This window comes from Somniosus microcephalus, chromosome 3, assembly GCF_052327205.1.
Source record: "Somniosus microcephalus isolate GS21.2 chromosome 3, FLI_Smic_1.0, whole genome shotgun sequence".
Taxonomy (NCBI): domain Eukaryota; kingdom Metazoa; phylum Chordata; class Chondrichthyes; order Squaliformes; family Somniosidae; genus Somniosus; species Somniosus microcephalus.
The window spans coordinates 219,350,900-219,365,821 of record NC_140989.1 but is presented as its reverse complement, the minus strand read 5'-3'; positions in this window follow the sequence as shown (position 1 = coordinate 219,365,821).

The following is a 14,922-nucleotide window of genomic DNA, read 5'->3' as shown; positions in this document are numbered from 1 at the left end:
CTTCCCTCCTTTCAAGCAGTTGGTTTCTCTCCCCTCTCTCCCTCTCCTGAAGTGGAGGCCAATTTGGGGAGGCAGTGATAGAAAAGGCCTCTCCCCTGGTTGATGTTGATGTAGGTCTCCTTTCTCCTTCTCCTCCTCTGTCCTCTCTCTCCAGGCACCTCAGTTGATGTAACGATGGTGGAGTTGGTGGTGGTGGTGGTCCAACGTTCTCCTCCTCTTCCTGGTCAGGGGACCACCACTTTAATCCACTCTCCAAAGTCTGGCTGCTCCCTCTGCTCGTGCTTGCAGCTGCACAGCCAACAATGCTGTGCAAACTGAACAGAGGGTAACTTAAGACTGACGTACAGAAGCCTGCTATGGCTTTATATACAGGGGTGGTCACTGCCGGTACTGCAGTATAGAATCAGTTCTTCTCTTAAAGGTACATACACAACAATTACATTACCGTATTGACTGGTGTCAAACTCACAATCAATACACGACATCCCCCTTTTCCTTGGAAACAAACTTGCAGTTTACAAAGAGTTGCTTACAATAACACTGCATAACTTATTTGGTTTATAAACTTTTTACAAACTTGTGTCTTACCACACAACCAAATAATTCCCAGGTTTAAACATTTAACATCACCCATGCAGTTCTCGCACAGTTTATGTTGTGACATAATCAGACAGTCTTTGGGGTTTTCTTTTAACCCTTTGAGGTCTGGCTGTATTGGGTATGTCTGACATGTTGGTGTCAGTGTGTATTGCCTGTGTCACAGTGGTATGTGTGTCAGGGTCTATTATACTGTCCTCAGTCCCTTATGTTTCCTCCTGCTCATGGAGTGTCTCCTTTGGTTCATTGGTTCTGTATTTCTTCACATACGTAGTGTTTCTCGAGTAGCGTGCTCTGTCTGGAGATTCTACTACTACTTGACTCCCTGTTTTACTCAAAACTTTGTGCGGTGTGGCATTAAAAGGAGTGGTGAACTTGTCTACTTTGTCCTGCCGTACCAGCACTGTGTCGCCAACTTCCACCTCTGAGTATTGTGTTCTCCGCTGTTCATCTGCGTATAGTTTGGACTTGCCTTTTTTTTCTGCATCCCGGTCACGTACTTCCATGTCTGCGCGTGACTCTGTGATGTCTGGCAGCTTTCCTCTCATTTTCCGTTTAAAGAGCAGCTCTGCCCGGCTCTTTCCTGTCGTGGCATGGTCAATGCTCCTGTACACAGTCACATATTTTCTAAGTTCACGTTTCCAATGTAGTCCTTCTGACTGAGCAATTCTGATTCTCTTCATCAGCGATGCATTCTGGCGCTCGACTTCTCCGTTAGCCTGAACCCATTTTGCTGTCATTTTCAGGTGTTTGATCCCGTTGTTTTCACAGTATTCTTTGAACAATTCAGATCGGAATTGGGGACCATTATCAGATTGCAGGTGATTGGCAAACCATGACGGCTGAAGATTGACTCTAAACTATCAATAACCTTCTCTGTTGTTGTGGAGGTCATGATGTCGTATTCATAGTAGCGACTATAATAATCAACTACCACAAGAATGGAGTGGTTGGATGGCAAGGGTCCCAGTAAGTCTATAGCTACATCCTGCCAGGGGCCCTCCGGTAATGGTGTTGGTCTCAACGGTTCAGGTGGGTCGGGTCTGTCTACTATCTAACAGCCGTGGCACGCTTTACAGTGTTTTTCAGCTGCCTTGTCCATGCCAGGCCACCAAACCTTGGTTCTGAGATGTTGCTTTGTTCCAACTATTCCCAAGTGTCCATCATATGCTAACGCCAGGGCTCGTGCGTGTAACACTGTGGGTAGCACGATGCGTGTTCCCCAAAGAACTAGGTACCCCACTACGCACAGCTCATTTGCAATTGCTGCATAAGCTTTACAGTTCTCAAAATGTCTGTTTGTGATTGCCTTCCGGACCTCAATCAGCTCTGGGTCGGTAGCAGAGGCTTCCTCCACCTCTCTAGTAGTGAGTGCTTTTGGTGTCGCACTCACAGTTACAAATCTCACGTATTCATCTGAGCCATGAGAATGTCTCTCCTGTTTTGCTGTCTCCCCCAGCAATCGTGACAGTGGGTCTGCAATGTTTTGCTTGCCTGGAATGTGTATCACCTTAAAATCGTACGGCTGTAATCTAAGTACCCATCTCTCTATACGGGCACAGGGTTTAGAGTGTGGGCCGTATATCACTTGTAATGGCTTATGGTCAGTTACCAAGTTAAATTTTCAGCCATACACATATGGATGCAGTCTCTCACAAGCCCATACAAGAGCTAAGGCCTCTCTCTCTGTTTGAGAGTATTTCCTCTCACAGTCTGTTAAACTATGACTTACATAGCATATTGGCACCTCTTGTCCCTGTTGGTCCTGAACTAGTACTGCGCCTAAACCTACAGGACTGGCATCTGCTATCACCTTGCTTGGTGCGTCCTTATATCAAAATATGCTAAAGTGTCAGCTCTGGCCAACTCTTCCTTGAGTGCACTGAATGACTGTCTCTGTTGTGATCAAATTTAAATGGTGTGTCTTTTCTCGTCAGGCGTCGCAGTGGCTCTGATAGCGTTGCAAACTGCGGGATGAATCTGCTACTGTACCCAACGAGTCCCAAGAAACTCCTCACCTCTATAGCATTCTCTGGTTCCCGAGCTTCTGCCACCGCTCACACTCTCTCTGCTGTTGGTCCGATGCCCTTTTCAGACAACAGGATTCCCATGAAAATCAATCGGTCCATGTTGAATTGGCACTTCTCTGAGTTTAGTGTCAGTCCACTTTCCATTAGTCTGGTCATGACAGCGTGCAGGCGTCTGTCGTGCGTTTCCTGGTCGTGTGCATGCACGATAATGTCGTCTGAGATGTTTTCAACACCCTCTATTCCAGCTAAAGCATTAGCTATCTCGTGCTGATATTGCTCACTAGCTGAAGATACACCAAATATCAGCCTCTTGTACCTGTATATTCCGTTATGTACTGCAAACTTTGTGATTTCTCGTGACTCAGGGGTCAGTTCTAGCTGGTGATAACCCCATTTCAGGTCTAGCTTACTAAACACCGTCGAGTCATTCATACCTTGGAGTATCTCATCAATGGTGGGGATTGGATATCGTTCCCTCACTGTTGCCTGGTTTGCTCGTCTCATGTCTAGGCATAACCTTACATCCTTATCTGCTTTTGGTACAATAACCACAGGATTTACCCATGGGGTGGGACCAGTTACAGGTTCGATAATGTCCATGTCCCTTAATTGTTTTATTTTGGCCTCTACTGCCCCCCTTAAGTTGAATGGTATACGCCTGAGTGGCTGGGCCACAGGCTTCACTTGTGGGTCGATATACAAACTGATCTGTTTTGTGTTCAACCTTCCTACTCCCTGGAACACCTTTGGACACCGCTGTTCTAGTAGCTGTCTTACATCTACTACAGCTGAGACATCTGCGCCTATTTTTAAAACTCCCAGTTTCATGGCTGTCTCCCTTCCTAGCAACGGCTCTCCATGGCTTTTAACCACAATGAACTCCACCTGCTCAGTTCTCTTACACCTTTAACTGACAGTGGTCGGCTAGAAGCATAAGAGAATAACTTTCTCTCTGTCTTAGGAACATGTTACTGACACTTAATGTGTTCTGACTTTAATCCTTCCCATGTATTCTCATCTATCACATTATTAGTTGCACCCGAATCAATTAACATTCTCAGGTTTACTTCCCCCCACACAAAAGGTAAGTCTCTCTGTCACGTTATTTCCAGTAACAGCAAATGCACAGTTATTTTGTTCCTCTACATTGTTCACACTGTGTTTCTTTGTACCCTTTGTGCGGCATACTTTGGAGAAATGATCCTTTCCCTTGCACTTATGACACGTTTGTCCGCGTACTGGGCATTTCGGATCTCTGCCCATGTGATCTGTGTGTCCACATCTGTAACATTTCCTTTCGTTCCTATCGCCATTTCCCTTTGGTTTCTCTGTCGAGCTTTTCGCATAATACCCTCTTTTCGTATAACACGACGAACAGTATCTGTCTCTGCCTTCTCTGTACATGACATGGCTGACATCTGCTCCTCGACGTTTTTACAGTGTGAGGCCAATTGTAACGTGCGGGCGAGCGTTAGACCATACCCTTCCTCTAGCAATTTCCTCCGCACATAGGCTGACGTGCACCTACTCAGGATAGCATCTCTTATTTGATTATCCGCATCCCCCCCAAAAGCACGGTCTTTAGCAGCCTGCCGCAAGCGAGTAGCAAATTGTTGCACAGTCTCACCTGTCTTCTGGGACAACTTATGAAAAGTCTGTCTAGCAAATGCTGCATTGACCTGGGGCACGAAGTAGTGATTCAAAGCACTAACCGCCGCCGTGTAGTCTGCTGGCTCTCCTGTGTCCGGCAGAGTCGAAAAGATATCCTGGACATCTGATCCTGCTAGGTGTAGAAGTAGAGCTCTTCTCCTCTGCTTCATGGCAGTTGTAGAGGTATTGTCGATAATGAATCCTTTGCCGTCGGCATAAAGCTCAAAAGACGTTAACCACCTCGTCCATCTTGAACCCAACGTGGCTGGCTCGGCGAAGCAAGCAAAATTTTGAATGCCGGTCTTCTCCATCCTAACTAACTAAAACTTGGGCATCTACCTATTTAAAATGATTCTGTCCATTATCCCCATCACCAATGTTGTATCTATGCTTTAATACGTTCAATCAAGCATGTAGATATGTCAAATTAAATAAGAGTCAGGCAGACAGGCTTCTAACTATGATCTTTACTTTATTGGTAAAATGGCCGACTGCTGCTTTCCTGGGTAATTCCCATAATGCAATGCACATTACATTACCGTATTAACTGGTGTTAAACTCGCAAATTACATTACCGTATTGACTGGTGTCAAACTCGCAATCAATACATGACAGTATTACAGTTTAAACTATTTTAATGAAGCATCGGGTCTGTAAACTTTCTCAATCAATACAGCAGCACCATGTGGACCAGATGGAGTCAGGACCCCCTCGGTCTTCTAAACAATAGCAGTCCTTACAGATGCCTGCAGGCCAATGACAACTCAGCATGTGATCACATGTGAATATAATAGGTATTCCTTACAGATGCCTGCGGGCCAATGATAAATCAATATGCAAATGTTACATCCCCTTTCTTTTAAAAGAAAAATGTTATGCATTACTTTTGAACCTTTCTTCTACATAATGTTCTCAGTAGCATCAACATATAAGTAAACTCAACATTTAACTAGCACTGAAAACAGCTCAACGTTTCAATAACGATGTACAGTTTTTTTTTAGGGCAGCGATCCGCCTATACCCTTTGACAGTTCACAAGTCAAGGATAATTCTAGGCTTCACCTCTCGTCCTGACCTTGTGTGGTATGGAACTGAGCATGCTCCTGAATCGGTCAACAAATCAGGTTCAGGTTTAGGTTCAGGTAAGTATGATGTGTTTTGTGTATTGCTCTGTTCATCACACTCTGTTGCACTGATCCTCTCGTCGGAATGATGGTGTTGTTCCTTGGTGTTCAGGAGGTGCCTGCGATTGTGGCGGTACACCTCTCCTTCTGGGGTGCGGACGTGATACGATCGCTCAGTGTCAGCTGGCTGGATGACGACTGCTGGCTTCCAGTAGTCATGCTCCTGGATTCTGACGGATTCTCCATTGTGCAGCGGCGGCAGTAATCTAACTGACCTGTCATAGTATCTCTTTTGGTGTTGCTGTCTCTGTACATGTTTTGCATGCACTTGCTTGCAGCTGATGACCAGCCAGGGCCTGTCTGGGATACGGTGAGGTATCATGGGCTCTTTGGCATTTGATGGGCGGCGTTCTAGACAAATGGAACATTTTCTGACAATGTCCTCAATGTGTTTGCACATTCCAGGCCAAAACATAATGTCACGTGCTCTTTGTTTGCATTTTTCCATGCCCATATGTCCAGCATGAATTTTTGTCAACATCTCTTCCCCGAGACTGGTAGGAATCATGATTTTCTCCACTTTGAAGACGATTCCGTTGATTTGTGACAGTTCGTCTCTGTGGTTCCAGAATTCAGATATGCTCTGAGGGCATTTCCTCCTTTCCTCAGGCTATCCTTCATGTATGACTTTGCTCAGCAGTGTGAGTTGTGCATCTTTCTCTGTTCCTGCTCGGATCTCCTTCAGTTTTGAGTCACTCACAGGTAAGCTGTTGTACACCATGTGCACCTGCACATCCATGCCTTCACTAAAGCTGCTGTCCTGGTAGCTAAGAGACTTTCTGGAGAGCGTGTCTGTGACAGGAATGTCTTTGCCTGGACAGTGAATGATTGTGAAGTCATACTTCTGTAGCTGAAGGATCATTCTATGTAGCCTTGGTGGGGCTGCAGCTAGTGGTTTCCTCATGATTGACTCGAGGGGCTTGTGGTCGGATTCCACAATGACTTGTCAGCCATAGATGTACTGGTGGAAACGCTTACATCTGAACAGAATTGCATATAGCTCTTTCTCGATTTGAGCATAGTTGATTTCACTGTCTGTGAGAGATCTGGAAGCGTAGCTGATGGGCTTTCCTTCTTGCAGTAATACTGCACCTAGTCCGTACTTTGACGCATCCACTTGTAGTCTGAGCTCTTTGTTGGGGTCGAAGTAGGCAAGAACTGGTCCTGGTTCTCTGGTGATTAGGTCTTTCATTTTCTGAAATGCTGTGTCATGTTGTTTGTCCCACAGGAACTCATTGGATTGTTTGAGCAACTGACACATGGGTGCGTTGATTTCGGAGAGGCTCGGGGCAAACTTGGCTAAGTAGTTAACCATGCCTAGTACTGTCTCTAGCTCTGCGCGGTTCTTTGGCGGCTCCATCTTTTTGATGGCAGAGATTTTCTCTGGATCCAGCTTAATGCCATCAGTTGAGAGGCAATGCCCGAAATAACTGATCTCAGTGGATCCGATTATGCTTTTCTCGGGGTTGAGCCGGATACCTTTCTCCTGTGATCTTTGTAGCATCGCACGGAAGTTCCTGCCATGTTCCTCTCTATTCCTGCCATAGATGAGGATGTCATCTACGATTGCGACTACTCCATCGAGGCCTTCATTGGTTTCGTCGATCTTCCACTGGAATTCATCCTGAGCTAAGATAAGACCAAATGGTAAATGCAGAAATCAGTAGCGTCCAAATGGTGTGTTGAACGTTGTTAGCTTAGATGACTCTTCCGTGAGCTTGATAGTCCAGTATCCTGATCGTGCGTCCATTACACTGAAGTAACGTGCTCCCACTAGCTTGGGTGTGATGTCATCTAGCGTTGGTAGAGGGTAGTGAGGGCGCTTGATAGCTTTGTTCAAATCTCTGGGGTCGAGACAGACTCTGAGCTTGCCTGTACGTGGTTTCTCAACCACTACTAACGTGTTGACCCACTCTGTCGGTTCTGTTTCCCGGACGATGATTTCTGTATTCTCCATGCTCTGCAGCTCCTCCTTCAGGCGACTACATAGAGCAAGGGGTATCCTTCTCGGTGGGCAAACCACAGGGGTTGCTGCTGGGTCAAGGTGAATAGTGCATTCACCTGGGAATAGTCCGATTCCTTTGAAAACGTCAGCAAACTCCTCCATGACTGTCTGCTTCTCAACTGGTGCTGTCAATGATAGCACTAGCTTGACGAGGTCCATGTCTAAACATGCCTTTAGACCTAGCACTGGAGGTGCTCGAGTGTCAACAATGTAAAAGTCCAATATCATGTCGCTTTCTTTGTACTTGCATTTCATCACGTATGTGCCTTTTAGAATGAGCTGCTCACCCCCATAGCTGGTCAGTCTGTGTGAGGTGGGCTGCAGCTCACACTCATCCTTCAAGCTGTGATACACACTCAGAGGAATTACATTAACCTGAGCTCCAGTATCTAGTTTAAACTTAAGGGGCTAGATTTTCAGTATAGGCAGTTTTGGGGCGCTAACCTTAGCGCCCGCCCGAAGTTAGCGCCCGCCCCAAAGTAGCGCCCCGTTGCCGGGAATTCAGTGGCTTCGCCCTAAGAGGTTGGTGGAGCGCTAAAAGAGGCGTTCCACTACTCTCTTTAGGCGCTAAGCCGGCGGTCCAGAGGGATAGCGCCCAGGCGGGGCGCAGCGCGGGTGCGGTCATTTTTGCACTGACAGCAGACCCCGTGGTGCCGACCAGCTCTTAAAGGGGGAAGGGACGAATTGGTCTGCTGCCACGCCCTGCACACTGCAGCCTTGCAAAGAGGCCTCAACACTACTGCTCAGCCCCAGGGAGTCATGGCAACGCCAGAGAAGGCCCGTCAGCGTGCCCTGCGCTTCTCAGAGGGTGATCTGGACATAATGGTCACAGCTCTGGAGGTGAGGCGCAAGATCTTGTTCCCAGAGAGTGGGAGGAATCCAACCCACCACGACTACACCAAAGCCTGGAAGCAGATCGCCCAGAGGGTGACGTTCACCGGCGAGGCCCCCAGGACCCACACACAATGCCGTAAGAAATACAACGATCTGACCAGGATTGTGAGGGTGAGTAGCCTTTCCAGTCTCCTCCTCATTCTTGCATGTACACCTGACATGATGGGCAAAGGGACCTGAAAGTCCTTTTGGCCAGCCCTCAGCCAGCAGCATTGGGACAGTCATGAGCATCAAATGGCCATTCGGCACTCTACACTTTGGCCAAGCTATTCCACCATGGGAGGCAGTGGACAGTACATCAGGGCTTCACTCTGTCCAAGCTATTCCACCATGGGAGGCAGTGCACACTACATCAGGGCTTCACTCTGTCCAAGCTATTCCACCATGGGAGGCAGTGCACACTACATCAGGGCTTCACTCTGTCCAAGCTATTCCACCATGGGAGGCAGTGCACACTACATCAGGGCTTCACTGCGCACTTACAGCCCGTCCTTTCTCTTGCAGGCTAAAGTAGCGTTTAATCACCAGGCCCGTGCCAGGGGTGGCCGCGCCAAGCTGCAGAAGCTCACTCGGCTGGAGGAGCGCGTGTGTGTGCTCATGGGAGCACGTGTGATTGTCCCCACAGCGTGCGGTGTATCCGACCCTCCACTGCCCGGCAATGGTAAGGACCTCGCCTTTTGGCCCTCTCGCGTCGCACTGGCCCATCCGAGCTACCTCCTTTGCCACTGTCCCACCAATGCGCTGAATCCCACCAGTCCTAACTCCCTCGCTGACGCCGTCTCCTCACTCTGAAGCTACTCTTGTGCATTCCTGCTTTCAGCTGGTGACGACCAGGACCCTGAGGCTGCCAGTGACAGCACCTCCAACCAGGAGGAGGAGGAGGAGCAAGCCGGACCTTCGGGGGAACAGTCACGTCCCGCAGGAGAGGAGGAAATGCTCGACACCTCCTCACTGGACGAGTGCCTGGAGGAACTGTCGCAGGGCAATGCAGCTTCTGGGACCAGTGGCGTCCAGCCACCCAGCAGCCGTGCGCGTGGCCCGCGGCCTTCCCCCCAAAGGGGGGAAGGATCAGAGGGGAGTGCTGCTGCTCGGCACACTCGCCATCACCAACGCGGCAAGGGTCCCCTAGTTCGGCCCCCTCCTCCCCAGCGGGAGAGTCGCGACTCCAGTCCGGACACCTTCACTTCGGAGGAGGTGCGGAAGCTCGATCAGATGGCCGACGACTCGGACCGGCGCCACACGGAGCTCATGAGCGTGGTGGGGCGCATGCCTGAGGCCATCGAGTCGCTGGCGACCAGTGTGCGCGAGTTCGGGGCAGCAACTGCCGCGACTGGCCGCATGCTAACTGATGCCGTCAAGACCCTGGCGGATGTGATGCGCGCGCACACCAGGACCACAGGGCCACTCACTGCTGCCACACGCGCTGTCTCAGGCAGGCATCGCCAGGGCAGGCGCCGCGCTGGACCATCCCAGCAAGCCGGCCGTCGGCTGATTGCTGCGGATCCTGCAGTGCGGGCCCGGCCGAGTGCCACCGCGCCACAGCACCAGCCAGCGCATCCCAGACGCCAGCTGGCCCACATTGCGCCATCCGTCGCCGCCATTCCCCCTCTGGGGCGTCAAGGGCAAGCGGCTGCAGCTGATGGTGGCCAGGCTCAGGTGCGCCACTCAGGAGACGGCCCCTCGAGGCCCAAACGCCGTGTAGGCCGCCCCCCAGCGGCATCTGGCGGAAGGGCATCTGAGCCTCAGGCGCCTTCCCCCAGCCTCGCAGCAGCCACTGGGCAGAGCTTGCGAAGGAGCAGCAGGCAGGGCAGGGGAGGCAAAATGCTGGCCAAGGTCTCGCCCTCGCGGGCCACTCAGTAGAGGGTGTGGCCAGCTTTCCTTTAATATGGCGGTGGCCATCTTTATTTTGCCCATGGTTGTGCTTTTGGAGGGCTTTTTTTTTGCGTTAGGCCGACGTTGAGGCCCGGTTTCAATAAAGGTGGAGTGGCTCCTCCCCAGTTTGTGGGAGTGAGTCGTTTGTTGGGCTTTTTGTGGGGCCCGTTTATTGTTTTTGGGGATTCATGTGGGAAGGGCTTTTCATTTTTGTTTAATAAAAAATTATCTTTATTCATGCAGTCTCCATGGTTGTTCTTCTTAGTGTTTGTTGGCTTCGCCGGCTGAGGGCTTGCGGAGCGGCTGCATTCATCTTCCCTCATGGCCCCTGGCCATTCCCTGACAGGGGGCTTAGAAGTACCGTGTAATAAGGTGGCGTCGTGCGGCCCTTGGCCCTGGTCGCTCCCTCCTGGGAACGTACTCCTGCTCCTCCTCCTCCTCCTCCTCCTCCTCCTCATGCTCCTCCTGCTCCTCCTCCTGAGGTGCTGGTCCAACGTCAGGTGGCAGTGCCTGAGTCCTGCGGATAGCCAGGTTGTGTAGCATGCAGCAAACCACCACAAATTGGGAGACCCGGTCCGGCGAATACTGGAGAGCTCCTCCGGAGCGATCAAGGCAGCGGAACCGCTGCTTGAGGACCCCAATAGTTAGCTCGATGATGTTGCGGGTGGTTTGATGGCTCTCGTTGTAGGCCTCTTCAGCAGCGGTCCTGGGCGCGCGGAGCGGGGTCATGAGCCAGGTGCACAAAGGATAGCCTTTGTCCCCGAGTAGCCATCCTCTTGGGGGAGGCTGTGCCTGGAACATGTCATGCACAGTACTCTGCCACAGGATAAAGGCATCGTGGCTGCTGCCTGGGAAGCTGGCATTGACTGCCATGATGCGCTGCTTGTGGTCACAGACCAGCTGCACATTCAGAGAATGGTAGCCCTTCCTGTTGCGATACTGCTCGCCATGCTCCAGAGGGGCCCGCAAAGCCACATGCGTACAGTCAATGGCGCCCTGCACCAAGGGGAATTCCCCGAGTCTGGAAAATCCCAATGCGCGCTGATGCTGGCTCTCCAGGGCCATGGGGAAGGAGATGAATTGGCTTCTCCTTCTGAACAGTGCTTCGGTCACCTGGCGGATGCAGCGATGCGCGCCGTACTGGGAGATGTTTGCTATGTCCCCAGCAGCGTATTGGAAGGAGCCGGTGGCATAGAAGTTCAATGCCACCGTCACCTTCACTTCCACCGACAGAGACGTCCTGCACCTGAGCTTTGGCCGCAGATCTCGGCGAAGCAGGTGGCAGATCTCTGCAATCACCCCCTTTCGGAATCGGAGCCTTTTAACACATCGCGCGGCACTCATGTTTAGGTAGGAGCGCTGCTGGCGGTATAGCCTGACTGGGTAAGGCCTACGTGGCCGACGCCTGTAGCCCCCTCTGCCTCTAGCCAGGGCTGCCCCTCTCACAATGCGTCTGCGAGCCCTACGGACATGGAGCTGCAGCTCCGCTTTGGCACCCCATGCAACCCCCATCAAATCCTGGCAAACACTCTAATTTCCAAATGGCCACTTGCAGCGCTGTTGCCTGAGTCCAAAAATACCTGCCTCTTGCTGCTTGAAACCAGTTAGCTATCCTCCTTGTTGTGTCTCCAGAAATGCGTTGCACAAGACTGTTTTCTGAAAAAAGGATGGCCTTTATACTGGAGAGGACGTTCCCTTTAATTAGCGCCCCCCGGGGCCCGCGCTGGTTGTGTTGCGTTCCTTTTTCCAAACGCTCCGGCCGCCCGCCGCACAATGGGGCGGTCCGACTGAAGTTTGCAATCGGGGCGGCCAAAGGGCGTTGCACGAGGATGTGACGTCATTTTCTGCGCGCGCATCCGGGCGGGCGCTAAACTTTGCGCCGGCGCTAACGGGCAACTTAATTTGGGGCGGGGCGCAAACTGCGCTGCGCCCGGGCGCTACACGCATAGCGCCCGGAAATCACTTCTCTTAAGGCGCTAACTGCTGGCGCAAGCAACTGAAAATCTAGCCCAAGCTCTTTGCCCTGTTTTCCTATCTCAATATCGGCATAGGCTTGCTCAGTCTCTGAAATCTGTTTTTTCTGTGACACAGAATCAATAAACAGTTCCTCTGCATTTGGCTCTCTATCTAGCATTTGGCTGTCACTCACTGTGTGTACCATTTTTCTGAAAACAGTCTTGCAAACTTTAGCAAAGTGGTTCCGTTTACCACATTTAGTACATTGCCTTCCTTTGGCAGGGCAGTACTCCTTTTCTCCATGCCAGTTGTTTCCACAATATCCACAGTTTTTGAAGCGTTTTATGTCTCTGTCGCCCATTTTTAGAACTCTCGCTGTTCTTTCTGTTCTGAAACACGCTCTCTGGGCAGTGTTCTTTGGTGTGTATCTATTAACTGCGTGCACTGTCTGTTCACATGAACTGCTCATGGCGCCGGTTATGGTTTTCAACTGTGCTTGGGCTATCTCCTGCGATCTAGCTATGTCTATAGCTTTGTCCAGCGTTAGCCTGGACCCAACATTCAAAAGTTTCTCTCTCACTTTAGCTGAATGTATTCCAAACGTGATGTGGTCTCTGACCATCTCATCTTTATCTGCATATACACAGTCTTATACCAACAGTTTTAACTCAGTCACGAACTGTTCAAACGACTCACTAGCTCCTTGTACCTTCTCCTGAAACTTGTACCTAGCGAATATCGTATTTGTCTTGGGCATCACATATGCTTCAAAATGGTCAAAATAACTTTTCAGTACCTTTGCTTCATCTGCGGTGAGAGACCATGTGTTAAAAATGTCTCTCCCTTTTTCTCCGATCCACAAGAGTAGATAACTGCATCTTTCTTCCTCCCCTTTGCTTTTCAGTGGACCCAAAAACATTAACTCCACGTGTTGCTTGAACTTGCTCCATTCTCTAGGTAAGTTCAAAGATTCCCAATTTATTCGGGGTAAGGGAGCTCCAACAATGTCCATTTCAAATCCCTGTTCCAACACCATGTCTTGTTTTGCACATTTTGTACAAAACGAATAAATTGCAGGACAATGGAGTATTACAGTTTAAACTATTTTAATGAAGCTTCAGGTCTGTAAACTTTCTCAATCAATACAGCAGCACCATGTGGACCAGATGGAGTCAGGACCCCTGGGTCTTCTAAACAATGGCAGTCCTTACAGATGCCTGCAGGCCAATGACAACTCAGCATGTGATCACATGTGAATATAATAGGTATTCCTTACAGATGCCCGCAGGCCAATGATTAATCAATATGCAATTGTTACACTGACCACGATTGCAGAGTCTGCCTCAAGCATGAGTGGGTTGATGTCGCAGAGCATTGCGATGATGTGTTCTTCCATGGATAGAGTGGCCAGCTCCATGGAACATAAAACATGGCAATCAAATGAGTCCATGCAAGCCTTGACCACAGCCATGCACACTCTGGATGCCAGCATGTTTGTGCCTTAAATAGGATGACACATAGCTTAGCATTGGCCTTACATTGCTGCATTGATCTGCACCAAAGTGTTCTCCAGAAGAGCGGTAGCAGTGAAGTGCGGCTGAACCATAAGAGGGATGATGGCAAAAAGGAGACATGGAAGTGGGAACTCCACTCAAAGCGCGTGCTCTTCTCACCCGTTGGCCCCCCTCAGTCAGAGTCCCACATGCTGCCTTGTGTCCCGATGGCCAAGTCTGCCCCTGCCCAGGTGCAGGTCCAGCAGTCTTTGGCGGGGCCCTCACTGGCTCCAAAATGCAAAGGTCGTCATCCCTGAGCATCTCAACGGTTAGAGCAGGGATGTGAGCAGCCTGCCTCTACCTCTGCTCAAGCCACAGGGTTTGCACCACGGAGGAGCAGTAGGAAAAGGAGGAGTAAAGCTTTGTAGTGGCACAAGTGTATGCACATGGATGTATGAGAAAATGTAATATTGTTAAGTTTCTGTTGTTTAGTTAAAGCACATAAATTTTATTATTTTGCATCACTTACCCGTTTTGCCCATTCTTGGTTGCTGGGTGGCAAGTCACTTTTTAACTTGATTGATGATGAATGGGATGACATGAATTGACAGGGGCCAATGGGGCTATGTGCAAGAGGTGGTTGGTTGTTTGCAGGACTACTTTGTGTCAGTGGCATTGGATGGGGGCATGGGCTGGCAGGAAGAATGGCTATTGCATGTGGTTCTGACATTGGTCCACTGGTACAACCTGAGTGAACCTTGCATTAATAAGGGTATCCCGGCATCCCCGGTATCAATATGAGCAGCTGGTGCTGCATTGCCCTCATCACCTTTCTCCTCCTTGTCTTCCTCCTCCTCATTATCCTCATTGGAATTGCCCGCAGCTGATGTGTGCTCTGTGCCTTGTTCCTCCTGCAGGTCCAAACCTCGCTGCTGCACAATGTTGTGTAGAGCGCAGCACACCACGACCATTCTGGACTCCAAGGCTGGTGTATACTGAAGGGCCCCTCCAGATCTGTCTAGGCACCTGAAGCTCATCTTCAGCATGTTGATGGCTTGTTCTATCACCCATCTGGTCATTATATGGCATTCATTGTAGCGCTGTTGTGCTTCATTGGCTGGGTTTCTGACGGGTGTCATCAGCCAAGATTGAAGGGGGTATCCTTTGTCTCCTAACAGCAACCTCTTAAATATGCTTGCAGGATCGAAGATATCAGGGAGCTTGGAATGCTGCAGGATGAA